The sequence below is a fragment of the Canis lupus genome, chromosome 27 (assembly GCF_003254725.2).
Source record: "Canis lupus dingo isolate Sandy chromosome 27, ASM325472v2, whole genome shotgun sequence".
NCBI classification, from domain to species: Eukaryota; Metazoa; Chordata; class Mammalia; order Carnivora; family Canidae; genus Canis; species Canis lupus.
This window is the reverse complement of record NC_064269.1, coordinates 19,022,104-19,048,709: the sequence shown is the minus strand read 5'-3', so window position 1 is coordinate 19,048,709 and position 26,606 is coordinate 19,022,104. Positions and strand designations below refer to the sequence as shown.

At 39.1% G+C, this 26,606-nt stretch overlaps 2 long non-coding RNA genes across 8 annotated transcripts in view; both read left to right on the top strand.

The window, feature by feature from the left end:
* The first annotated feature begins 231 nt into the window (after positions 1 to 231).
* LOC125752091 (uncharacterized) lies at positions 232 to 13,140 on the top strand. 4 transcript variants are annotated; one of them, XR_003140471.3, is made up of 6 exons: positions 232 to 481; positions 1,138 to 1,317; positions 2,522 to 2,604; positions 5,400 to 5,734; positions 11,821 to 12,004; positions 12,489 to 13,140. It is a non-coding gene; the product is annotated as an uncharacterized LOC125752091 (long non-coding RNA). The 4 variants fall into 4 exon arrangements; XR_007406530.1 differs by lacking the exon at positions 12,489 to 13,140 and having other exon boundaries at positions 237 to 481; positions 11,821 to 12,459; XR_007406531.1 differs by lacking the exons at positions 5,400 to 5,734; positions 12,489 to 13,140 and having other exon boundaries at positions 253 to 481; positions 11,821 to 12,456.
* An 11,935-nt stretch (positions 13,141 to 25,075) lies between these two features.
* LOC112665572 (uncharacterized) overlaps positions 25,076 to 26,606 on the top strand; it is a 100,729-nt gene continuing 99,198 nt past the window's right edge. For all 4 annotated transcript variants that reach the window (XR_007406433.1, XR_007406434.1, XR_007406431.1 and 1 more), the window contains exons 1-2: positions 25,076 to 25,145; positions 25,533 to 25,681. This is a non-coding gene — a long non-coding RNA (uncharacterized LOC112665572). The remainder of the gene's footprint in view (positions 25,146 to 25,532; positions 25,682 to 26,606) is intronic.

Below are 26,606 nucleotides of genomic sequence, written 5' to 3'. Positions count from 1 at the left end.
CCTGGTGGTTCAGTGGTTTAGCGCCGCCTTTAGTCCAGGGCTTGATCCTTGAGACCCAGGATCAAGTCCCACATCGGGCTCCCTGCATGGAACCTGCTTCTCCCTCTGCCTGTGTCTCTGCCTCTCTCTCTCTGTCTCTGTCTCATGAATACATAAATAAAATCTTTTTAAATTTTTTTTAAAAACTATCAGTATTTATTAAGCATTAATTCCATTCTAGATGCTGTACAAAGCCCCCATACACAGTGATGTCAATACATTATGACATATGAGAAGAGAGCAGCAGGCAGAGGAGGATGCCCAGGGGTGCAGTCTTAGCTGAGGGGTAACTCAGCTAAGGCTGGCACGTGGTCATGTGGCTTGGACTTTCTTCTCAGCTCCAGGGGCATGTGGAGAGGAGGACCCTGAGGGACAGTGAACAATTTATAGCCTGCCTTCAGCTCCCAAGGACTTCTGGGAGCATTGTGTTGGTGGCCACCAGGTGGACAGAGAAGTTTTCAGGGGAAGGCACAGTTGTGACTGAATGAAGAACAGTATTTGTGGACATTGTGAAGGGTTGGGGAATGGGGATAGTTGGGGGAGAAAAAGCAAACAGGGCACCAAGTGACAGCTAACAGGACTTACCTCTGAACACAGGAGATACCTGTGGGGATTCCCAGACATATATCGGGGCTTTGGCTTTGGCCCCGAGAATGTTTGGATAACGTCAGCAAGAGGTGCATTCAAGAGGCAGGGAAAGCCACAAGGGTTGCTCTTCCACCATGGAGCATGAGCTGACACCGGGTTCATAGCCCAGTCTCGGCAGTAGCAATGGCAGCCACAGAAAGAGGAGTGGACAATCTTCCCTTTGAGCTCATCAAAGAGAGCGCCTCCCTACCTGTGTGGAGTAGAGAGGGTGTAGACACTGAGCCACATGCGTGCACTTGCGGGTCTTTGGAAAACTAATGCAGCTTGCTCGGTCAGGGTGGGGGCCACATTGCTGTGAACGTGGACAGAGTCCACTCCTGCGCACACCTGCAAGGCTCACAGCCCTAGTTACCCTCCTTGACCTTGGTTGACCCAGGGTGCCCTGCACAATGTGTGTGTCCAGTTGGATCTTTTCTCATGTATAAAATAGTATTAATCTTTACTTCCTAGGATACACATTTTATACAAACACTGACTAAACTGAGTCCTGGCATGGCTAGTATCTAAATGCATATTCATGACAACCTACTTAAGCCAGTGCTACTGTTACAGAAGAATCACCTGGAGAGCCTGATAAAATACTGATGCTGATCCAGTGTTTGCGAGGAAGCATGCCTTACAGGTGGCCAGGTAATGCTGCTGCTGTTCCTAAACCACATTTGGAGTAGTGGGGACTTTAACTCTTTGATCCTTGGTTTTCTCATCTGTAAAATGAGGATAAGGATGGTTAGGTTGCTGTGAGGATTGAATAAGATGGTACACTTTGCACAGTGTCTGGCAACTGTTGGGTGCTTGATAATAGGATCAAATATTTTAGGACTATATGTTAGTTTCACTTTATGGAAAACCCACAAAAATATACCATATGTCTTTGATGTGAATTTGTGTGTTCTAGGACAAATATTTCATTGCAAATTTTGTTTTACATTTCCAGACATTACAGAAATTCCTTTAAATTGTTCATTTTGGTTGTTTATATAGTATCTTCAGTGCAATGAATAAATGTATTATTATTGGTGATAATGAAAATAATAATGTATTTATCGTCTACATGGTGGTTCTTGTGATCAAACCTTTGGACAAGCTATGAAAGAAATCAGACCCATATTCATCCCTGGTGGCCTTATCTCTATTCTGGTTCTGTCAGCATGTGAAAATGTTTGTTCTGAATGACTGTCTAGAGTTACATTTTAAGTACAGAATAACTTAATTATGGATCTCCCAATACTGGTAACAAAGTGCTATGAGATTTACAGGTTTTCTTTTTTTAAAAACTAAAAGCAAAAACCATCATTGTGCAGATTCTTCCAAAAAAAGATAATAGAGAACTTTTGACTTCCACTTATCTCAAGATAACTTAAAACTTCTTAAAAATCTTTTGCCAAAGATTTTCTGACTTATTTCTCATTTGAAGTTTTATTTTTTAAAGATTTTATTTATTTATTCATGAGAGACACAGAGAAAGAGAGAGAGAGAGAGGCAGAGATACAGGTAGAGGGAGAAGCAGGCTCCATGCAGGGAGGAGCCCTATGTGGGACTCGATCCCGAGTCTCCAGGGTCACACCCTGGGCTGAAGGCGGTGCTAAACCACTGAGCAACTCGGTCTCCTCTGAAGTTTTATTTTTTTTAAAAATCAGGTGTTTAAAAATGTCTGTATGATGTATCTATAAATTTATATGTAATAATTATTTTGACTCATTTAAAATGGATTTTCCCTTTAATATTACATCAGATTTTTTAAACCACTATAGTAGAATATTTCTAATAACTACTAAAAAGTGTTTTAAAAAACTCTTGCTGATATTAAGAACACCAATCTCTATTCTCTCCACAGAACCTATAAAACCACACCACACATAAAAGAAGGAATGCCATATGTGACTCTCTTCTCGTCAGCACTGCTAATCATGAGGATAAGTAAGACTGAGCTGCTTATTTTTTAAAAAAGATTTTATTTATTTATTTGAGAGAGAGAGGGAGAGAATGAGCAGAAGGATGGGCAGAGGGAGAGGAAGAAGCAGATTCCCCACTGAGCAAGGAGACAGAAGCGGGAGTCCATCCTAGGACCCTAAGATTATGACCTGAACCAAAGGCAGACACTTAACCAACTGGGCCACCTGAACTGATTATTTTGTAGTTCAGAGACTCTCATCTTCTTCATGGTGGGTGAAGCATTGTTGCCATTTTAAGTTTCCCAAGAAGTTCATCATCTTCACTCTAGAATGATGATGGTTAGCATTCACTGAACTCTCATCCAATAGTTTTTGATACTGGCTGCACATTAGGGTCTTCTAGGGAGCTGTCCAGTTCCTAGAGTGGTTGTACCTGAATCTCTGAGGCTCAAGCATTCATATTTTTTAAAGTGCCCCAAGTGATTTTAGTGTACAATGAGATTTAAGAAATACTTACCCTAATTAATAGAACATATTCAAAATCTAATTACAGATTAGTAAGAAGACTTTCATTTTATCATATAATCCTTACCACAATTCTGTGAAATCTGTATATTTGGTGGTACCTTAGATTTAAGCTTAGAAAGATCACAAAGCAGGACAAAATTCATATATTGAATCCAATTCTGTCTGACTTTCAAGTCTGTAGCAGTTCCACTAAGCTATGTCACAAGGGAAAAAAATGTGGTAAAATAATGAAACTAATTAAATTAATTTAAAAATAAGTGAAAAGTAAATATCACTCTTTGTGGTACTGGTAAACTTTCTCTGCTTTCTAGAGTGTTTTATTGCAATTTAGGCCCTGAAAGACCCAAACTGATCCATTTTCTAGGAAGAAAGGAACAAATAAGACATCCAAAGAAGATGGTTTTAGGCATAGTAGTAATCAAGATTGATAGGTTAAAAAAAAAAAAAAAGGCGATGCCTGGGTGGTTCAGCCAGTTGGTGTCCAACTCTTGATTTTGGCTCAGGTCCTGATCTCATGGTCACAACATCAAGCCTCTCATTGGGCTCTGTGCTGAGTGTGAAGCCTGCTTGGGGTTCTCTCTCTCCCTGTCCCTCTGCCTCTCTCCACCCACTCCCACTTGCGTGTGCTCTCTCTCTAAAAAAAGAATTATAGGTAATGAGTTTATTATATAGATAATAAGTACAATAAGTATATACTGCAAGCAAATATAACCACATTCATCTAAGCTTGTTAAACACCACAAGTTGCTCAAATAGACATTGAGATAATGAGTGCTTAAGACATACTGTAGCCTAGGTTAAGCACTATGTATGAGGAATGTGAAGTCTATAGAGAAAGGGAAAATATCAAGAAAGTGAAATGAAACCATCTTTAACATTATGTTGGGAAGAAAAACATCACCACTCACATGTATTTCAAACTCTAAATTTCAAATTCCTGCTTCCAAAGTTGACCAATATTCAAAGAGCAAATCTGAAATTTGCTTTAGATGCAACAGTTTTATAGCTGCTGCTTAATTAACTTCAGTGTGGTCTCATTTTTGACCACCATTCTAGTCCAAAGAAACCTCATTTGATAAGCCAATAGCTGCCTATGCTAAGGGTTACCAAGTCTAAGATTTGAATGTTTGCAAGAACACCACTAGGATCATTCTAGTCAGGACCACAATACTGAATTAGTATTTGCCCAGTTACCACAAAGCTGACTTAAGACTAAGACTATACCCAGACAGGCTATCATAATAGAATTGCTATTAAAATGACCCTACCAAGATTATGAGGGCAAACATCTTTTTCTTTCTTTCTCTCCAACGACAGTTTCCCAACTTAAAGGGAAAAAAAAATTCAATGCAGATATGCATTGACAAAAGTTGAATTAAGGGTAATCCTTGTTGAGCAATTACTCAGAATATGAGTATCTAAAAGAGACTAGAAACATAATGAGATGGAGAAAATTGAACATATGCGAACTCTTTTTAGGCAGAGAACCATATGAGTCACACAGATAAGCCATAAGAACTCCCACCACTACCACCAGCTGCACTACTCCACTTATAAGAGCATGTTTATGCAATAAAGAGTTTCTGAAATAATTTGCAAAGGGTTCAAGTTAACTGCAAAGCTTTCTTTATGTGGAGCTTCTCTTTTTACAATGTGGGAGCTTGGTGAAGCTTCTCTCTTTTACCAACTTCTCTTTTTGTAAGTTTAGGGCCAAAGAGACACTGCCACCTGGTCCTCTTATCCCATCCTCTGACATACAATCTCATTCTCTCTTCCAAATAAAAGTGAAGTGAAATTCCCAGTTGGAAAATGCCTGCCCAGTGCAACCAGTCAGTCATTGGTCTGCCCAGGCCATTGGTCGGTCTGATTCTGTTGCTGATTCTTCTATCTTGTTCCAAGCTATGGAACTAGATGTCGAGTAAGAGCAATTTAGACCAGGTTAATTTGTATCTAAAGGAAAATTTCAATTATATATTTTTAGGACCTGACTATGTGCCAAGGCAAAAAGAGGAACCAGGTGTGAGCCTATCTTTGAGGAGCTCTCAGTCTAACCATGGTTGGGATCAGGGGACATGACTGAAATTCTAAATTTGAGCTGTTGTGCAGAAAGTGACAAGAATACAACTACTCTCCTTTAATAGAACAGTGCTACTGTCTTTGAGGAAAAATTGATGTGTCTCAGCAAACAAAAGTTTTAAAGAATAGAATATTCCCTCTTGTTTCACATTTAAATGTCTGTGATTCTAAGGCATTCACTCAGCTGATGTTTACTGAAAATCTCTTGTAATCTAGGCACTGTTGGACAAAGGGAAGCTAAGACTGCTTAAATATGGTAGATGACCACCAGCTCAAATCATGAAAGTAAAGAAATATTTAAGAAGATATAAAGCAGAGAACACAAAGACAAAGAGACAAGAGAGAACAGTAGAAAAAGGATCACCTGCAAACAAAAACAGGACAAGGTGGAAGGTTCTATAGTGAAAGATGTCCATCTTTGATCTTTGCAGATGCTGGCAGCCAGTGATACATCATTCCCAACCTCACCCTCTGCAGAAGATTGGTGATTTTTTTTCTTTGGAGAAAAGGAATAGCTCTAAGAAAAGACTTACAGATATTGATATTTGGAGGTACCCTAATTGATTAGCTTGCCATTTGGGCTAATTATAAAAAGTAAAAATGAAAAATAGAGATCAAAACAAATGAAAGAATATTATAAACTTGAAAGAAACATGACAAACCAGGAAACATAAGATAACTTTAAAATTGCAACTTTGCTCCATATATTTGGACAGATAAAAAATGGTATTTCATCTATAAAAAAGAATAGGGCATTAGAAGAATGAAACAAACAGAGGAAAAGAAAAGGCTTTCGAAAATTAACAAAAATAAACACTAGAAGATCTGGAAAAATAAAGCTAAGGAAATCATTAAGAAAGTAGGGCAAAAAGAGAAAAATGGAAAATTGGAGATAAAACATAAGAAAATTAGAAGATCACTTCTAGAGACCCAACAGTTAACGACTAGGTATTCTGAAAAAGAGCAGAGAAAATAGAGTACATTATTAAATAAATAATAGAAGACAGCAGTTGGGTGTCTGCCTTTGGCTTGGGTCGTGATCCCGGGGTCCTGGGATAGAGTCCTGCATCAGGCTCCCTCCAGGGAGGCTGCTTCTCCCTCTGCCTATGTCTCTTGCCTCTCTCTCTCTCTCTCTGTATCTCTCATGAATAAATAAGTAAAATTTTTTTAAAAAAAGAAAGAATAGAAGAAAACTTACCAGAATAAGAATACATGAGATTCCAGCTAAATGAGTGAAAAAGACTGACACTCAGGCACACCAACAACATGAATTATGTAATTCTTGGAATTAAGAGAAGAGCCTCAAGACTTCCAGAGAGGGATCCCTGGGTGGCGCAGCGGTTTAGCGCCTGCTTTTGGCCCAGGGCGCGATCCTGGAGACCCGGGGTCGAATCCCACGTCGGGCTCCTGGTGCATGGAGCCTGCTTCTCCCTCTGCCTGTGTCTCTGCCTCTCTCTCTCTGTGACTACCATAAATAAATAAAATTAAAAAAAAAAAAAAAGACTTCCAGAGAAATCATTATGTCGTGGAGAAAAGAGGGAATAAGCATAGCTTGCAGTCTAGTAAAACCAATAAATGAACGATAGCAAGGTGATGCATTTAAAATTCTAGGGTGTGTTTTAACCTTATCATTAAGTAATTATAAGTTAAAATAATTGAGTTTTCAACTATCAGTCAAATATGTGGATATAAGAAAATTATTTTCAGACAGTCGTGTAAAAATTACTTACCTCCCATCCCTCCTTTCTCAAGAGACTTCAAGGGGACATATCTCACTAGAATGAGGGAATAAATCATGAAATATAAAAATTCCAGAACCAGCAAAAGGAGAAATTCAACAATGGAATAAAAAGCCTAGGGAAGCTCACTCTCTCCTTTCGCTTTATAGCTCCCAGGGTGACAGGGCCATGTTCCTGTAAAGTCCCTGGAACATAATCATAGCCATATATCCTGGAACACAAACATTGCCAAACATGAGTCTCCATTGTTTATCTTATAGCATGTTCTTTACCTAAAGGAAGACTCCAGTAGCCTGAAAAGGTGCAGGGAGCATCACTCATGTATAAATAGTCTAGAAATAATGCAATTCAGCTCAATGTAGGGAATACTTGCATTAGAAGCTGTTAGTAGTGCACCCAATCTGACTTTAACTTAGAAAAAAACCACCATTTCATATCCTTCATTTATTTACAAAAAGGCAAAATAGTGGGGGTGATTGTTGCTTTCAAAATATGGCTCAGAAAGACCTTAGCCTTGCCTGGGTTATTTATTAAGAATATAGGTTACTCAATACCAGACTTTCCTTCTGTTTTTTTTTTGTTTGTTTGTTTCGTTTTGTTTTGCTTTCCTTTCCTTTCTTATTTGCATTTACAAGATGCACTTGGCTCACGTGGACTTTCCCTGTCCTAATTTTTAGACTCATCCATTTGTCCAAGTCATGTATATTTTAAAGGAAAATATTTCAGGACCAATACCATTACAATGAATCAGCACTGCTTTGGTAGAGGTTCCAGAAGAAAGATCTGAGATAATCCAAAACACTCTAGTTCCTCCTAAATGATAAACTATGGTGCTGGGTGAACCACTAACATTCACTTTGAATCTAATTCTGGGGTCCACCCTATCACATGACCTGTATTTGGACTGCTGACTTCATGGTGATGGAGGCCTTTCCTGGAGTCTGTGTTCCATAAATTTTGAAGAGAGCATCCAGAATATTTTCCCTCTTACACACCTCACCTGCATGAGCAGAGCAAGCATCGGACATGTGGGGCATGTGTATATTCCTGCCATGCACACCTGTACTTGCAGAAACCGCACCTCATTTGTACTGATGAATGAAAACCAAGGCAGCTTGTGTCTATTTTTTAATTATCACAAAGATCTGCATTGTAACTTAAAAAAAATCTTGGCATTCTCAAGTGTGAACAGATTCATGTAACATTAGTTGTTCCCCTTTTTTGTTTATAAACTGTGATAGTATCTCTTTCCATCTCTTCCACTTGGGTGCTGCCAAGACTTATTAAGCTGATACGAGTTAGTCATGCCTGGTACTAAATGAGTTAGCATTGTAGTAACTTTAGGAACTTCACTGGCATGTGATTTATTTTAGATAAACACACTTACCTATAAACATTCCAAAGTTAAAAGCATGTTTTTTAAACTAAAATTTGGTAATAAGACACTCTCATTTATTTTCAATCTTTTCGCAGTAAATATTCACTCATTCTATTTGAGAATAAAGGAGTTAAAAATACTCATTCTCCATTTTTTCTCTTTTCGGTTTCTTTTATTATTACCTTGTATCATAGAGAAAAGGGATTTAAACAAGGGATTTAAAGGCTGCTTATGTCAAATGACTTATTCTTAGAGCAGATTCATTTTGCTTTGCTCTGAGCAGTCTTCAGTGTTAAGGACATTTTCATAGACAACATGGAGAAGTCCATCTCTGTCTGCAAAGGTGACTTCACAAGACTAATAGATATTCTTCTAGGGCTCGACAGAGGTCCTCATTTCTTAGAAACTTAATTTTCAGAATGATCTGATGACCATGTTTTGATGTATTACTTCTGAATGCTGACTGGGTACAGTTTGGGTACAGTACCTCCTAGCATTCAGCTTACATAGAATCTCAATAGTTCAAAGAAACTTCAAAACATGTTGTTGAACAGTGTTGTTAAAAAAAAAAAAAAAAAAAGGTATCACAGTTTGACCTTGAGATGGATCTGTGGTAACCATGTTTCCCAGGAATACTGGTCGTGGCACATGATGGGGATACCAGTAACCATGATTCCATGCAGCCTCAACCTCAGGACAAGGGAGGCCGGATCAAACTCTAATTCATCTTTGCAGGTTCTAGAATTCAGGGAAAGCCTCTCTAAGAGGTTGACCTCTAAGCAGAAACCTGCATGAAATGAGAGAGGAAGTAAGGTGAAGATCTAGGGAGAGAGCAGAGAAGGCAAGGGGTAGATTTTGTTTGCTTGAGAAAGAACAGGAGAGTCATAGTGGCTAAAGCACAGAGGGAGAGATTGTGAGGGGATAGACTGAGCAAGGCAGGGAGGGATCAACGCATAGAATTTTGTTCACTTTGGCAAGGAGCTTCAGCTTTATTTGGAGTATATAGTAGAAATCCATTAGAGGGTTTTGAAGAACAGAATAATGTGACCGTGATGCAGGCAATGTTGGCTTTAAGTCCTCTGTTATTTTGTGTGGCGACCTTCTTCCATTAGGTTTTCCATGTCTCCTATAACCCCATAGGCAAAGTGAGGGGGAAAATCCTTTCTAAGTAACTAGCATCATACATATGTAGTAGTATATATGTGTGTATATATATGCAACTGGGATAGTACATAAAGACAAGCATCTTGGACTCAAATGTTTTGTAGCAGTTTTATTCATACAGTCTTACCTGTTACAAGCCCCTCTCCCCAAATATCTGGTCCAAGTTCCTGCGTCAGACTCCACATAGTTTTGGAAAAATAGAGTAACAAATATTCTGCTATTCTCAGAATTCTCCTTTTAGTCTTACCAGTAGTTTATTGTCTCTAGAATAATGTTTCCAGCGAGTACCTCTTCTGCTCATGGGGTCAGGTTTCTCCTACGCAGCTCCCTGGTGTCCTTGCCAACAGACCTGTGACAGGTCCTTCTCTCTTGTGCTCCAGAAACAGGAACTTATGCTCACCCTCTGGCATCCCTTCATAATGCATGCCTAGCAGGAACACCACAGTGCTTCAGAGGAGTCTTGGCCCCTGGATCAGTAACTCATAACATCAGTCCATTACAGCTCAAAGGGAGTTTTCTGTATTCTCTACCGAGGGACTCCCTTTAACTTTCCAACAGGTGATGTTATAAGGCCTCTTGAATAATTAACTGTCAAGACCATAATGTCAATTTTTCTTCTCCTGAAAATTTTTGCCTTCAGCTAGTTTTCTTACCGTCAAGTCTTCAAGGAAGGTGACTCCTTTTATTTAATGTGGTTTTCTCCCCCATTATTGTTTGCTCACTAAGCAAATACTTCTTTATTAAAGTGGCTCTGTATTTGACATCGGGTGAGGAAGGAGGTATAAGCTCAAACTGAAAAGTCAGAGATGATGAGATGCCCAAAGAACACAGATTTCTCGAGTTTAATTGCACCACTGAGGATCTGTTTATTCATCTGCAGTTTTTGTTATTGTTATTTTGCTTTTGGCGAGGAAAGGCTTGTTAGTGCCAAGGCAAACAAAACTTTCTACCACTTTGTAGAGGTACTGAGAATGAAATGGTTCTCTTTTTCAACCAGCAACAGCTTTAGACCTGATTGTCTGAGCAATTGGCCTGAAGAGTTCCCAAGAAAGGGATGCTTTCACTTCTATTGAGGAGCTCATGGTGCTGTACTCATAAGGCCCTCAAGTGCCCAGAAAGAATGTTTTCTTTTATTCCGTGGAAAGCTTCTCTGCTAACTGGACCCTGACTGAGTACCTTACCAGAGTTTTAAATGCTATAATCTTCTGCTGAGACCACTTCGCCGCATTTATCGTTTTACACAAATCTTTGATGTGTCTGTCCCACTATCAACAGCCCTTTGCTTAAGAAGGGCTTCGTCCATTTTTTTTTAAGATTTTGTTTATTTATTCATGAGAGATACAGAGAGAGAGAGAGGCAGAGACTCAGGCAGAGGGAGAAGTAGGCTCCATGCAGGGAGCCTGATGCAGGACTCGATCCCAGGACTCCAGGATCACGCCTGGGTTGAAGACAGGCGCTAAATTGCTGAGCCACCCAGGAGTCCCAGGGCTTCATCAATTTTTATATCATCTCAACATTTCACTCTTTTACTTTTCTTTAAAATCTAAAAACTTGGGACGCTTGGGTTGAGCATCTGCCTTTGGCTCAGGTCCTGGGCTCCTGGGATTGAGCCCCACATCGAGTTCCCCACAGGAGGCCTCCTTCTCCTTCTGCCTGTGTCTCTGCCTCTCTCTGTATGTGCCTCATGAATAAATAAATAAAATCATAAATAAATAATAAATAAATAAATCTAAAAAATCATATCCAAAGAAGTCTCCATTTGCTTCTGCATGAGGCTGTCCCCTACCATATTAAGCTCTGCTTTTGCAGCAGCAAGATGCCTGTCCCCCACCCCCCTCCCTAACTGGATATTGCGGCCAAGGATACAGGGATCATTTTAAAACACATGGAGTCCTTAGAAAATTTTAATTCCGCAAACCCACTTGAAACGGTAACGACCAACAGTCCTGCATTTTCTCGAAAGCTCAGGCTGTGTGGTGGCAGAGAAGGAGACAGTGGGCCGAGGCGGGCCTTGCCTGGAGCGGCTCCGGCTGCGTGGGGAGGAACAGTTCATTACTGCTGCCTACATCAGGCGACACTCGGAGGGCAAGATCCTAAAACACTGTATGTTTCTGGAACAATTTCATTTTTGAAAAGCTCATATTGCTGCCTTTTAAGTATTTTTTTTAAGTGCCCAATTGTGCCTGCTTTGAAGTCATGCCTTTCTGGTCCTCCTTCCTCTGCTTTCATCATCTGCACTTGGTTTTAGGGACATTTACATTTAGGACACTTATTTAATTCTGTTTTAACCTCGGGTTTCTGAGTGTTGTACTGTTACTCCATTGTTATGTTTTGTTTTGCTTTAACCTGCTGCCAGAGGTGCCACGTGGGACTGGAACCCACCTTCTGCCAGAAGCAAGCCTGAATTCATGAACTTGCCATTTTCTTTGCTCTCCGTGGGACCTGCCAGACAGGCACCTCCGTGGAAGGACTATTTACCCAACACCAACACCTGCCAAGGAAAACAGAAAGAAAAACAGGAGGCAAAGAAGGTGGAACGGGTAGGAGTACGCCTGTGTTTAGAGATTGGAAGAACCTTTCAAAAGTTATTGTTTAGGGGTCTGGGAACATGATTCTTGCTGTTACCAAAAGCATCCCATCAGGGACACATGGTCTAACATCTTAGCTGAGAGGCAGACCTTGAGCTCTAAACTTCCGAGACAACATGAATTAAAATCACAGCAGACTTCTGACAGGGAAATGAACATTGTGATCTCAGTGGGAGTCTCTGTAGGGTGGTAGTCCACTGGATTACAAAATAATCTCTGTAATTAAACACATTTGACCTCTTCAATGTGTGGGAGAAGTCACGGATGAACAAATCAGAGGATTTGATTTTATGCTGGAAGGAGGGTGGTCCTGCTAAGGCAGGGTCAGCTATCGGGCAAGAAGTCAGGAGGAGAAGCATGTTGTTTGGCTGACTGATGCAATCCCCGGATAATTAGAAAACTGAAATCATGTCTTGGTGTTTTCATCATTCCACAGCCCCAGCACACACAGGGAGAGGGGAATGGAGATGTGGTCATCGGTCCGCGCTTACGTAAAGCAGAGGCCTTCTTTGCTTGTCTGTACGCACCGGGCTTCTCCCCAATGGTTTCTCCTCCCACCAAGAGAATAAACAAAATTCAGCCTAGTCTTCTCTTCTTATCCCTGATGTTGATAGAAAAAAAGGACTTTCAGAGAGGAGGGATACATGCACAAAGTGAGAATGCTATCTTTCTTCCCTTTCGCTCCAGAGAATAGATTGTGCCACCTTGGCTACGCCTTACAGAATGATCAATACTTAGTCACAGAAATGAGAAGCATGTTAAACACATCACAGCTTTTGGAGACATTATATTTCACAGCTAAGTGTTCTCTGCAGAGAACCACCTGGATGTCTCCACTCAGGAACATTCCAGTTCAGGCAGGACTGATGATAACTATTCTACACTCTCTCTGGAATCATAGCCACCATCCCTTATCTTCCACTTTCTTCTGCAGAGATGAGCAGAGCCAGTGAGGAAGAGCACTGAACTGCCAGAGACTCTGATTATGGTGGATTAAAACCAACGGAACCCTCAGAACCCTGACCTCTCTTTTTCCTCCCGCATGATTTAGTCTCCTCCATGCAATGACATTCCACTCACATGGTGTTGAGGGCCTCTCCTTTGGGTGTTAGACCTTGTTTCACAGGATCCTAAATATCTATAACTGTAATCCCTGGAATGAGAAGTGTGTCTCATGAACAAGTACATCACAGTCAGGTAAATTCCCATTTCACTGAGGGATTTCCTAAGTCTGTATGATGCTGTCATGTAATGCAAAACTCTAAGAGTTCCCCAATAGGTAGCGTCTCCAGAATACGTTTGACTATGAAGCCCCTATTGCTGTAGCAGATAAGAGTATGTACTAGTGTCATGCTGCTAATGTTAACTTGCAGGGATCTCTAGGATGACTTGCGTTAAGGTTCTGTCCTTGATCTTATTCTCTTCAGTATATTTATCAATAGCTTGGATGAAGTCATAGAATGCGTGCTTACCAGATATCCCGAGGAACCAAAACTGAAATGGATGACAAATTTGTTAGATGATGGAGTATGCTGTCAACAAACAGACCAATTTGTTGGCCTGGTGATGGACCAAATCCCACAAAGTGAAATATAATCAGCGAAACTTAGAGTCCCTTCCTCAAGCCCCCAACTCATAAGTATGGGGTAAAGAAGATGTGACTGTGTAGAAGAAATACTCAGGATCTTTATTTGGGTGCAAGAGAGATATGAGATTATGATGAAGAGGATGAAGAGTTTGAAGCCACACATAGGTTAGAGGCAAGTTTGAGGCAAAATGAAGGCCATTTGTGTCATGTTTGCAATTCTGCAAGAAGGAACACAGCTTGAGTGAAATTATGTCCATAAATACTCCATCCTGCGAGTGAATAGGCCGGTATGTACAAGAATGTGAACGGACGGCACACCCCACACTCCCAGGCTCAGTAAGTGCAGCGTGACTCACTGGAATTGTAATTCAGGAATTGTTACACATTTAAACAATACTCATAACATTCTCTTCCAAATGCTTATCACTTAAAGTAATTCTGGTTCATCAACAAGTCCCAACACTTTCCTTGGCTAACGATACCTCCCAAACTGGTGCCCATCACTTCATATCTATAAGCAAGACTTTTACTAGGATCTCACAAATGTACTCTTAGGATTGTCACCTCATCCTGGCTTGCATGTGTGTGTGTGTGTGTGTGTGTGTGTGTACGTGAGCATTAAAGTTGTGCTTCACCTGAATTGTGAATAGATGATATTCACAACTTAAAGTAATCCCTTATCGGCTACTCTTTGTTGGAGAGCCAAGACAATAGTAATGATAAAAACTAACACCTGTGGAGTGTTTGTTCCGTGCCAGGCACTGTTATAATTGCTTAAAATAGATTCTTTAACTTTCACGACTCTCCATTTCCTTCTCCCTCCGGCAACCCCTGGCAACCACCATTCTGTTCTCCACTTCTGAGTTTGACTATTTTAGATACCTCATATAAGTAGAATCATACAATAGTTGTCCTTCTGAGACTGGCTTATTTCACTTAGCAGGAAGTCTTCCAGTTTCATCCGTGTTGCCACAAATGGTAGAGTTTCTTCTTTTTTTAAGGCCAATGTTCTATTGTATGTACAGACCACATTTTTTTTTATCCATTCATCTGTTGATAGACATTATTGTTGTTTCCATATCTTGGCTATTGTAAACAATGCTGCAATGGGCATGAGAGTGCAGATTTCTCTTTGAGATTCCAGGTTTTTTTTGGATGCATACGCCCAAGTGGAATTGCTGGATTATACATAGTTCCATTTTAATTTTTCTGAGGAACCTGTATACTGTTCTCCATGGGGGAACCATTTTACATTCCCACCAACAGTATGCAAGGGCTCCAGTTTCTCCACAGTCTTGCCAATACTTGTTATCTTTTCTTTCTTGTTTGATAATAGCCATCCTAACAGTTAGGAGATGTTATCTCATAACCTGATTTTTAAAATGAGCCCAGGACTAGATTAGACATTTCTCCAAAGGAGGCATACAAATGGCCACCACTTATATAAAATGTGCTCAACATCACTAATCATCAGGGAAATGCAAATCAAAACTAAGTTATCTCCTGTACTTGGTTTTATCAGGACTTTTAAAATCAAGTTTTGTTGAGGCATAGTTTATAAACAATAAGATGCACTCCTATTAAAAGTACAGTCCAGTGAGTTCTGACAAAAGCATACATACTTGTAACCACCAGCAAAACTATTTATAAAATATTATTATCACCTTCAAAAAATTCCCATGGCCCTCTTCACCATAAAGTGCAAGCCCAAACGTGGCTCCAGACAACCATTGATCTTTCTATCACAATATATTAGGTTTAGCCTTTCAAGAGTTTCCTATAAGTAGAAACCTACAGGATTTCTCTCCTGTCTTCTTTTACTGAGTGTAATGTTTTTTTCTTTTTAAAGATTTTGTTTATTTATTCATGCGACACAGAGAGAGAAAGGCAGAGACACAGGCAGAGGGAGAAGCAGGCTCTATGTCGGGAGCCCAACATGGGACTCGATCCTGGGTCTCCAGGATCACACCCTGGGCTGAAGATGGTGCTAAACCATTGAGCCACTCGGCCTGCCCTGAGTGTAATGTTTTTATGGTTCATCATGTTGTGTGTACAAATATTTTATTCCGTCATATAGCTGTGTAGTATTCTGCTGCATGATTATAGCACAATTTGTTTAGCCATTTACCTGTTGAGGGATATTTAAATTATTTTGAGCTTGGGTCATTATGAATAAAGCCACTGTGAATATTTGCAAACAATTTCTGTGGACATGTTTTCATTTTTCTTGAGTGATTATAGATTAAAATGACAAGATCATATGGAAAATGTTGTTTAACTTTATAAGACACTGTCAAACTGTTTCCACAGTGGTTGTACCATTTGACATTTCCACCAGAAATTAATAAGAAGTCCAGTTTTTGCATAGTCTTGCCAAAATTTGGTATGATCTATCTTTTTAATCTTACCATTCTCATAGACGTGTGGTGGTATCACATTGTGGATTTAATTTACATTTTCCTGGTGAATATTGACACTGAGTATTGTTTCATGAGCTTATTGGGTCTTCATGTAGTTAGTTTCTCATGTGTCTCTTTAAATTCTTTTTAAAAGTTATGTTGCTTGTCTTCTTATTAAGGAATTGTGAGTTCTTTGTAAATTCTAGATACAATCTCTTTAATCTATAGTGGAAAAAAGCAAATGTTTTGTTCTTTAACTTGCATTTTTATTTTTAAATGCATTTTCAAAGCACAAAAATGTGGAATTTTGATGAAGTCCATGTTACAATTTTTTTTTCTCTACGCTTCATGCTTTTTGCGTTCTACTTTAAAAATTTGCCTGCCCCAATTTGCCAAGATTTTTCTCCTGTCTTCCTTTAGAATTGCATATATTTTGTTAATTTTCTTGCATATATTTTGTTAGCTTTCTTATTTCATATTTTACTGATATATATTATATTGGTTTTCTCATTTTAAGTTCCAGTTGTTTATTCTTAATACAACAAAATGCAATTAAACTTTGTATTTTGACCTTGTTTCTTTTAACTTGACTAAAGTCATTTTTAGTTTGAATAGGATTTTTTTTTACCCTTACATTTTTTTCACAAAAAATTATACCAACTGCAAATAAAAGCAGGTTTATCTCTTTACTTTCTTTCTAATCTGTATGTCTTTTTAATTCTTTCCTTTCCCCCCTTTTTGCATTAGCTAGAACCTCCAACACAACACTGAATGGCAGTGTTGAGAATTAATATGCTTGCCTTGTTTCTGAACTTAGGGGGAAATATTTCAGTTACTTATCATTAAGTATGAAATTAGTTTATGATCTTCATGGATTCTACTTATCAGGTTGAGAAAGTGATCTATTTTTATTTTGCTGAAGGCTTTATCATGATTGAGGATTAATTTTTTAATTACTTTTTTGCATCTATTTAAACGGTATTATAACTCTTATTATGTTTTTTATTAATTCGGTAAAGTTCATTGGTTAGCCATCAAATGTTAAATCAACCTTGCAGTCTCAAGACAAACACCACCACCACCATATTGTACATGTATATGTGTATATATGTATATACTTATATTGCTGAATTTGATATCATAAAATTATTACCATAACAATATATTATTAATACACGCATATACACATAGATGAGATATAGTAAAATTATTTGCTCTACACTTCACTGAGGTTGATTTCTATTATTATGTCTCCTGCACAATGTAATCTGCCATTAGTCTAATCCAGTGAGCTACTCATTTTAGATATTTTATTTTTCGTCTGTGGTTTCATTCGGTTCTTTTTTTATATCTCCATTTCTCTCATTGAGTTCACATTTTCCTTTATATACTGTAAGATAGTTTTAACATCCTTGTCTGCTAATCCCATCATTTCCATCTGTTTCAATCATTTTGGTCTTTCTCTAGTGAGTGATGTTTCTCCTAATTATGGGGCACATTTTCCTGCTTTAAATGTCTAATAATTTTTCTCTGGGTTCTGGACATTGTAAATGATACATTTTTTAAGTCTGGATTTTGTTGACTTCCTGTACAGACTGTCGGGCTTTGTTTTTAAAGGTAGTAAAATTAATTGCAAGTTAAGTTGATCTTTTTGAGTTTTATTTAAGCTTTGTCCGGGAAGGTCCAGGAGGTATGATTTTCTTTCTTTCTTTCTTTCTTTCTTTCTTTCTTTCTTTCTTTCTTTCTTTCTTTCTTTCTTTCTTTCTTCTTTCTTTTCTTTCTTTCTTTCTTTCTTTCTTTCTTTCTTTCTTCTTTCTTTCTTTTTTCTTTCTTTCTTTCTTTCTTCTTTCTCTTTCCTTCTCTTTAGTACAGTTCACACAAAATGTTATATTAGTTTCAGGTGTACATAGTGATTTGACCAGTTTATGCATGATCCTATGCTCATCACAAGTATAGCTACCATTTGTCCTGATACACCACTGTTACAAATATTATTGACTATATTTCTTATGCTGAGCCTCTTATTCCTGTGACTTATTCATTCCATAACTCATCCCACTAGCCTTCACCCATTTTTTTAACCCCCTGCCCCCAGCAACCATCAGTTTGTTCTCTATTTAACGGTCTAATTCTGCTTTTTGTTTATTCATTTGTTGTTGCTGTTGTTGTTGTTATTTTTACATTCCACTTATAAGTGAAATCATATGATATTTGTCCTCCTTAGTCTGACTTACTTTACTTAGCATAATAACCTCTAGGTCACCCATGTTATCTCAAATGGCACTATCTCAAGGGATGAGTTAGTCTATTCATAAGGTCTGACCCATACAGGATCTCTAATAAATGCCCTAAGCAATCAGTGTAGGCTTGCAACTTTGACTGCCTGGCACTTCATGCCCTGTGTGAGTTCTTGGAACCCTGAAGTTTACAGATCCCTGGTCATTTTCCCCCCAATTGCATGTAGTTTTACCCTGTGCATGCATATCTTTGTGTCAGGAAAGACTCATGGATACCTCTGTGAAGATTGCTAGAGTCCTTCCTCCTCATTGCTCCCTTCTTTCTGAACTGTGCCATGCATAATACAGGGAAATTCTGTTTCCAGCCATGACAGAGTATAAAGGACTAGATTTACCCTCCCACTGCAAGCAAATGAAAAATGGAACAAGATAAATGAAACAACTGTTTTCAGGCATTGGAAGACGGGCAGCATCAGACTGTAATGCTTGAGAGAGAGGAAAAAAAAAAAAAAAAAGACCAAGGTGAACTAACTCTCTCACTAGTTCCCTACTGCCCCAGGGGGAGAATCATCAAAAGCATTGTTTGGTTATCTCACTGAACTAAGGAAGCACAGGTTGGGGCTCAGAGAAAGTGAGTTGGTTGGAAGTTCTGGGACAGAGTTACAGGGAGGAAAGAACTTCGAGAAAAGAGCGAACTTCAGAAATCTACTTGGGAGATTCCTTTAGTTCATCAGACTTTTTGCTTTTTGCCGGCCAAGTGGGTATGGAATCATAATTCAGCATGGTCTTAATTTGAATTCTTCTGATTACTAATAAAGTTGAGCAACTTTCAATATATTTATTGGCCACTTGTTCTTCCTCTTCTAGTAAGGTGTCTGGTCAAATCCTTTGCCCATTTTTCTTTTGAGTTTTTTCTTATTTACTGTTTCTTCTACCTTGCTAAATTCCCCTATTTTATCTAGTGATTTGTCTGTAGGCTCTTTGATGTTTTCTTTTTTTTTTTTCCTCTTTTTTTAAATTTTTATTTATTTATGATAGTCACAGAGAGAGAGAGAGAGAGAGAGGCAGAGACACAGGCAGAGGGAGAAGCAGGCTCCATGCACCGGGAGCCCGACGTGGGATTCGATCCCGGGTCTCCAGGATCGCGCCCTGGGCCAAAGGCAGGCGCCAAACCGCTGTGCCACCCAGGGATCCCTCTTTGATGTTTTCTATGAAGGAAATCACAAAATGTGAAAATAATACGTTGCCCTCTCATTATCAATTCTCATACCTTTTATCCCTCACTGTGGTGACTCATAATGACAATAAGTGGTGAGAGCCAATATTCTTCTCCTAAAGTGGTTTTATTTTTATTTTTTTTTAAGATTTTTATTTATTTATTCATGAGAGACACAGAGAGGGAGAGGCAGAGACACAGGCAAAAGGAGAAGCAGGCTCCATGCAAGGAGGCCGACGTGGGACTCGATCCTGGGTCTCCAGGATCAGGCCCTGGGCTGAAGGCGGTGCTAAACCGCTGAGCCACCCAGGCTGCCCTAAAGTGGTTTTAAACATTTTCACCATGTGGGTGTCTGGGTGGCTCAGTCGGTTTAGCATCTGACTCCTGATTTCTGCTCAAGTCATGATCTCAGGGTTATGAAGTCAGTCCTGCTTCAGGCTCTGCACTCACCATGGAAGCTGCCGAGATTCGTTCTCTCCCCCTTCCCACTTCTCAAGCATGCTCTCTCACTCGCTCTCTCTTTCTCTAAACTAAATACATAAATAATAAATAAATAAATAAATAAATAAATAAATAAATAAATAATAAATCTTTAAAAATTTTTGACCATTAAGTTGGTGTTTGTTCTAGGTATTTTGTTTTGATGATTCCTTTTCCCAGGTTAGGGATGATCCCTTTATTCCTAGTTTCTCAGGTTTCTTTTATGAGGCATTTATTTGTACCCAAGAATCCTGAAGAGATCTAAAATTTCGCTGTCAACAACTTCTGCCAGTGGAATAATGTTTTATCTAATTTCCCCTTCCCCTTATGTTACTTTCCAGTTCCATTTCTCTGCCTTATGCAACCTCAAGACCATCATCCTCTGTCCTCGTACAGGGAGTGAAACTCACACACATACTCCACTCTTCTCATTAATTAGCGAACTCTGTTAGATAATGAGCTCACTATTCTGATTTTCAGATTGCTTTTTTTTTTTTACATATGGGTTTTCTTTTCTTTCTTACTAATGTAACTATGTGTTTAAAATAATGAGTATTGTATCCTCTCCCAGTATTTTAGGGTGTTTGTAGCAAGTTAATATTCCAACTATCCAATCCACAATATTGGCAGAATCAGAAATTCTCCAGTTTCATCATCATAGTTCAGAGTGCTAGAAGAAAAGAAAGAGAAGGGATAGACTTAGAAATTGGAAGAAATGCTATCAAGTAGTTTATAAGATGAAAACTACTAATGATCTAGTCTTCCTTCATAAAATGCCTATTAATGTCTATATGATGTTGTTGAATAGTGTCTCTGACACAGCATTTTCCATAGTTGCTGTGTGTACTTCCTTTGAACCTATTTGTGGAATTATGATAATGTAGCCCAAATTTGAAGGGAAGGATTCTTCATAGACATGTGAACAGTAAAGGAAGGAAGGAAGGAAGAAAGGAAGGAAGGAAGGAAGGAAGGAAGGAAGGAAGGAAGGAAGGAAAGAAGGAAAGGAAAGAAGGAAGGGAAAGGAAAGGAAAGGAAAGGAAAGGAAAGGAAAGGAAAGGAAAGGAAAGGAAAGGAAAGGGAAGGGAAGGGAAGGGAAGGGAAGGGAAGGGAAGGGAAGGAAGGGAAGGAAGGAAGGAAAGGAAAGGGAAGGAAGAAGGAAAGGGAAGGGAAGGGAAGGGAAGGGAAGGGAAGGGAAGGGAAGGGAAGGAAAGGGAAAGGGAAAGGGAAAGGGAAAGGGAAAGGAAAGGAAAAAAGAAAATCACAGAATATGGTTGAATGGCTTTTCTACATGGAAACCTCAAACTCTAAACAGGAAACCTTGTAAATGCATTCCTTAAGTCATTAGCTTATTCCTCTAAGAGTGACATGCTAAACATTTTTAACTTCTTTTCAAAAAATCAAGTCTTGGCTTCATAGATATGTGTTCCCATTCTGGTAAACCATCCTCTCACTGCTGCATGGGAACCCTTGCTCCATGCTGAAGGAACAGCCCTCTGTACTCAGCTGACACTGAGATGCTCCATTCCACTCCCAGGAGTCTGTTGCTCAGCAGAGGACATTGCAGCCTCAGTTGTGATGGAAGCTCACCGTGCCTGGCCCCTCCATTCCAGGGTCACACTTGTTCCCTACTCATCACATTCTTAGGGAAGAAAGGAAAGTATGCAAGGAATAAGGCTGTCCTCTCTGACCTTTCACTTATGGTCCCGTCCCTAGAGAAAAGGAGTAAGCATTCATGAGAATGAATGAGATTCTTTCCCTTAGTACCTGTCTGCCCATTGTAAGGACATTCTGTTCTGCTCTTCAGACCAAGGTAACTGTTCTCGATCTGGATCCAGGCTGCTTTTAAAAGGTATGTGTGAAGACCTGTGCCTTTCTCTCTTCCTTTTAGTCACCAAGAATTACAAGCCACAGATAGAGCTCTGCCGACTAAAACTGTCACATGGGTGGATGAATCCAAGGTCTTAACTACCAGTTGGAGGATGAAGAAATGAGGTAGTCCAGCCACGGCCACAAATATCAGTTAAAAAACGAAGCTGGTATTTTATACTCCAGTTGTGTGTCTCATAAATCATATTTCACAACAGAGTAGTGTTCGGGATAGGCAGAAAATGTAAGATTATCAGCCTTAAATCACAAATCCTTGCCCTCCTCTAACTCCTTTCTCCAATCTTTAACCAGAAACTTCTTGAAAATGCAACTTTGATGGTATTACTCTACTTGCTTAAAGCATTTGGGTTTCATGCTGCCTGGGTGGCATTGCCAGTTAAGCATCTGACTCTTGATTTCAGGTCATGATCTCAGGGTTGTGAGATGGGGTCTGCACTGAGCGCCTGCTCAGGAAAAGAGGTTCTCTCCCTCTCCCTCTGCTCCTTCTCACCTTGCCCCTGTGTGTGCTCTCTCTCAAAAAAAAGGGGGGGGGGAGGCATTTCAGTTGCTTTATATTTGTAATGCCTCATGCCTTAATTCACCAATATTCAACACCTGCTGTCCTCAGTAGCCTAATTTTTCACTTTTCTAGTTATACTGTATTCCTCAGTCATAAATGTTCTAACAGAAACTAATTTCTTTCTAATTCTCCGCCTTGACACAGTTGTGGCAGGTTATTACTCCTGAGCCATCAAAAACTTTGAAAACGCCCTTTTGAATAATCCAAAAGAAAGTAAACGAAGCATAGACTGAAGATGCAGTTTTGTATGCAAATTATTTGATAATTCATTATTTGAATATATGTGATAGTTATTTAAAACACTGTTATTATAAAAGCAATAGATGTATGTCACAAACAACTGAAAATCATAAAAAGTGAGAAATAAAATCCCTGCTCCCTTCCACAGTCTAACAAATCTTACTCCTCAAAAGATGTTATAAATCTTCTTGGATGTTCTCTGTGCATTTAGAACACATACATTCAAGTTTTTTACTTAAAGGAAGTTCATTTCACACTGTTGTGCAACTTGTTTGTAGAATCTAAGTCATGTGTGTGCATGCATATATAAAGAATTCTTATGATCATCTATATTCCATAGTGAGGACATGATATTATTTATTTGTTGTAAATTACGCTGTCTAAATATTTTTTACTACTTCAATAATCTTTATTTGGGCTTTTGCTTTTAATCAAATCGAATTTTAATCAAGAATCTTTTTTTAAAGTTTATATCAGTTTGAAAAAAAAGTTGATATCAGTTTGTATTTACTATGGTAAATATATTTGGCAATTTTACTATACATGATTTTATTTTATATTCTATCATATTATTTTATGTTAGAGTTTCCCTTTTACCTCTTCTCCTTCTCCCTGTTTAAATTTTAGACACTTAACAGTTTCTGCTTATATTTGTATTTCTTTTATTCTCCTGATAAGCAGTTCTATTACCACTTGACTTTAGAATTTTAAATAGCAAACTTAAAACTCTTCCAATTTCTCAATTTTAAACAGTACATACCAGCTCACATAAAACAATGAAAAAAATTTAAAAAATAAAGGATTACTCCTTCAGTGCAAGCAGAATATGACTACAACCACAAACCATGGATTTTCAGAAATTTGTAAAATCTGTGAAAATTAGGACCAAATGGAGGCAGGACAAGTGAGAGCCTATATGTAATCCTACATGTTACTTTGGTTGAATTCAAGAAACAGTTCTTTGTCTCTTGTGACAGAAACCAGGATTTGGAGTGGGCCAGAGAAAAGGTTTGAAACCAGTCTATGGAGGTTTGACTCCCAAGCACAGACTGGTAAAGAAGAAAGGTCTGGACAAGGTATATCGGAGTTGTGCCATCTTTGATTTTTCTTTATTAGAATCCTCACCCCAAACCAGGTAGAGAGAAGGAAAGCTATAATCAGCTAGAGTTACATCTGATACCATAGTGAAAATAAACACTAAGTCACCGAACAGAAACAGACGGACTGGATAGAACTAAGCTTGCAGGCCTCCTGCTGAGCAATCGGCCTACTTCAGCGTGTGAAGGGAGATATGGAAGGAATTCCTGGAAGATGAACGCAGTTGTTCTACAGAGAAAAACAACAAATATGCTGAGAAAGTGTTCTGAGATGACACTCCATTGCCAATTCTAATCACCCTCCTTGCCCCTTCCCATGTTATTCTTGAGCAAAGAGCAGATTTAGATAGAATATTAGATATTAAAAAAAAAAACAGTGAACAGAAAGGATTCTACATGAGACCCAGGTACATATTCAACAAAATGGGAACATGGCATGCTGTTATAAGCACAATAATCAGATAATCTGTGAAACGCACTTTAGAAGAATTACGTGGAATATGAGAATATTCCAGGCAAACCATTTCCTAGATTTGTGAAGAAATTAGTAAGACAATGAGTTGGAAAGGACACAAGATACCAAGATTCTTACTCTGTAGTTTGTTCAGGCTTCCCCTCAGCCAAAGACACCCAGGGAATCCTACATGACTTCTGAAGTCTCCCTTTTTGGTGCCTTACCCTTCAGATTCCTGGACATCCTCCAGATGCTGATCTCTGCCTCCTCAGCTCAGAAAAACAACTATATCTATTTGGATTCCAGATCCCTACATTGCACTCTGGAAATTGTACACATGCACAGGACTGGGATGATTCAGGGCTCTCATCCCATGGATTTCCTTTCTCTTAAGGATTGCTTTCTAGCACTGCCTGTTGTCCAAGACCTGGACACAGTTGCCTCATTTTGAGGGGGTGCCTTTTCTAAGGCTGTTTAAGGAAGGGAAGTAGTTGGGTACCAGTTACTCCATCATAGCCAGAAGCAGAGAGACCACTTCTTTTTCTATCAAACTCAAATTCCTCTTCTAACTAGCACTTTGAAACTCTCAATGCTTTTGTATTTGGGGTTATAGCGAGTTATATTGTGCATAAAATAAGCAAGAGCATGCACAAATGCAAAACAACATGTCAGAGATGAAGGCTGAAATAACTCACAGCTTCTACTGCTACCTGCTAGTGACAGACAATGCCCAAGCTACGTTCTCTCATATAGATTTGCACATATTAATGAAAATTCATAAAAAATAAGTTTGTAAATACAGAAGCTTCTAAATTTCTAATTCCTACTTCTACCAATCAGTGCCTTAATTTACTAAATATTGCAGCATGACATCAGAAGGTACATGTCTGATATACAGAAAACTTGAATCACAAAACGGGTGGACGACTTGATCAGGTAAGGAGACCTTCACTGATAGAAATTCCTTCAGAAGGAAAGAGATGAGTGGAAGCTTGGAAAGGTCATGAAGGTGCAGAGGAAGAAGATTTGACAAAGGACTCAGGGGGCCCAGGCCTGAGGCAAAGTGTTACCATGTAATAGGTCTACCAAATTGCTAAGAAGCCCAGTAAGTGCTGAGGCAAAGGGCTGCAACCATCCGCAGATTGCCATGCACTTTTGCAAAGTGCTGCTGCTGGAATGTCAAAGGAAGGTTTGAGGTTCCGTATTTGGTAGGCTTTGCCATTTTTCTTCCTGACTTTTCTAAGTGAGGTCTTCTTAGCACTGAGAACAGATCATTTTCTAGCCCATCAGTGAAACCCTGATCACCGTTCCTCCCTTTTTTAGAACTTTTGGTTGAGTGAGTTGCCAACTCAAAGCAATGGTGGTGTTCCTCTTCATAAAGACAATCTTTGTGATAATAGTCAACAGTGCTGTGCAGTATTTGAAGTGCTTTCCATGATCAACACACGTAATCATCGCAAGAACCATAAGAAGTAGGTATTATTATCCCAGTTTTATAGATGAGAAGCTGAACATAAAGATTAAGTAATTTGCCCAAGAGCACAAGGCTAGGAGGTGCAGAGCTGGGAGTCAGAGCCAGCCTGAACCCAGAGCCTGAGGACCTCCCTACTCTGCTTTCCTGCCTCTCGGTATCCTAAAGTGCTTACTAAACGCTGCAGATTCCTGGAGAGCTAGGAATGTCTACCCTACCAATAATATTCCATAATATTCAGCCTGTGTTGTAGGTAAAACTATATTTTCCCCTCTGCCATGGCTATCACTTTTCAATGGACACCACCTACTTCCTTTTCCCTTCAATGAACATCTGTTTCGCAGCATCTAAGTGACCTGGTTAGAATATTGCAACTGGAGAGAGGTGGGTGGTGTTACAATGAATCCCAGCCAAGGCAAACCTTAAAACCCGGCAGCACTAATGCTCTCCAACACAGTGCACAATTTTGTTTGGTGGACCAGTTTCGATTTAGCCATCCAAGTAACTTGTCACTGCCTGGTTTACATAAGAGAGTGTACTGTGTGTGAGCATGCATGTGCATAAAACTAAGTTTCTTTCCACCTTTATAGCTCAGGCCAAATGGCTCCAGGGGTATAACTTGAAAGCATTGTAAGTGGAAACAATTCTACTTTTCTACCACAGGTTTTCAATGTAGAAAGGGATTCTTTTCTATTTAAAAAAAAAATCGCTAGAGGATAACAGTATTTCAAATTTATGTCATAAAGACAATTTATTACCTTTCAACTTTGAAGCAGCTACCTGAAGTAAATCGATTTTCACAGCACTCCTGAGTGTCATGTTAGTATGCCCTGCTCTGCAGATACAAAGCAGAGCAAGTGGTTTTGAGTTGTGAGTGGAGTTGACATTCAACCAGTAACTAAGATTCTGTCCTCTCTGTTAGAAAT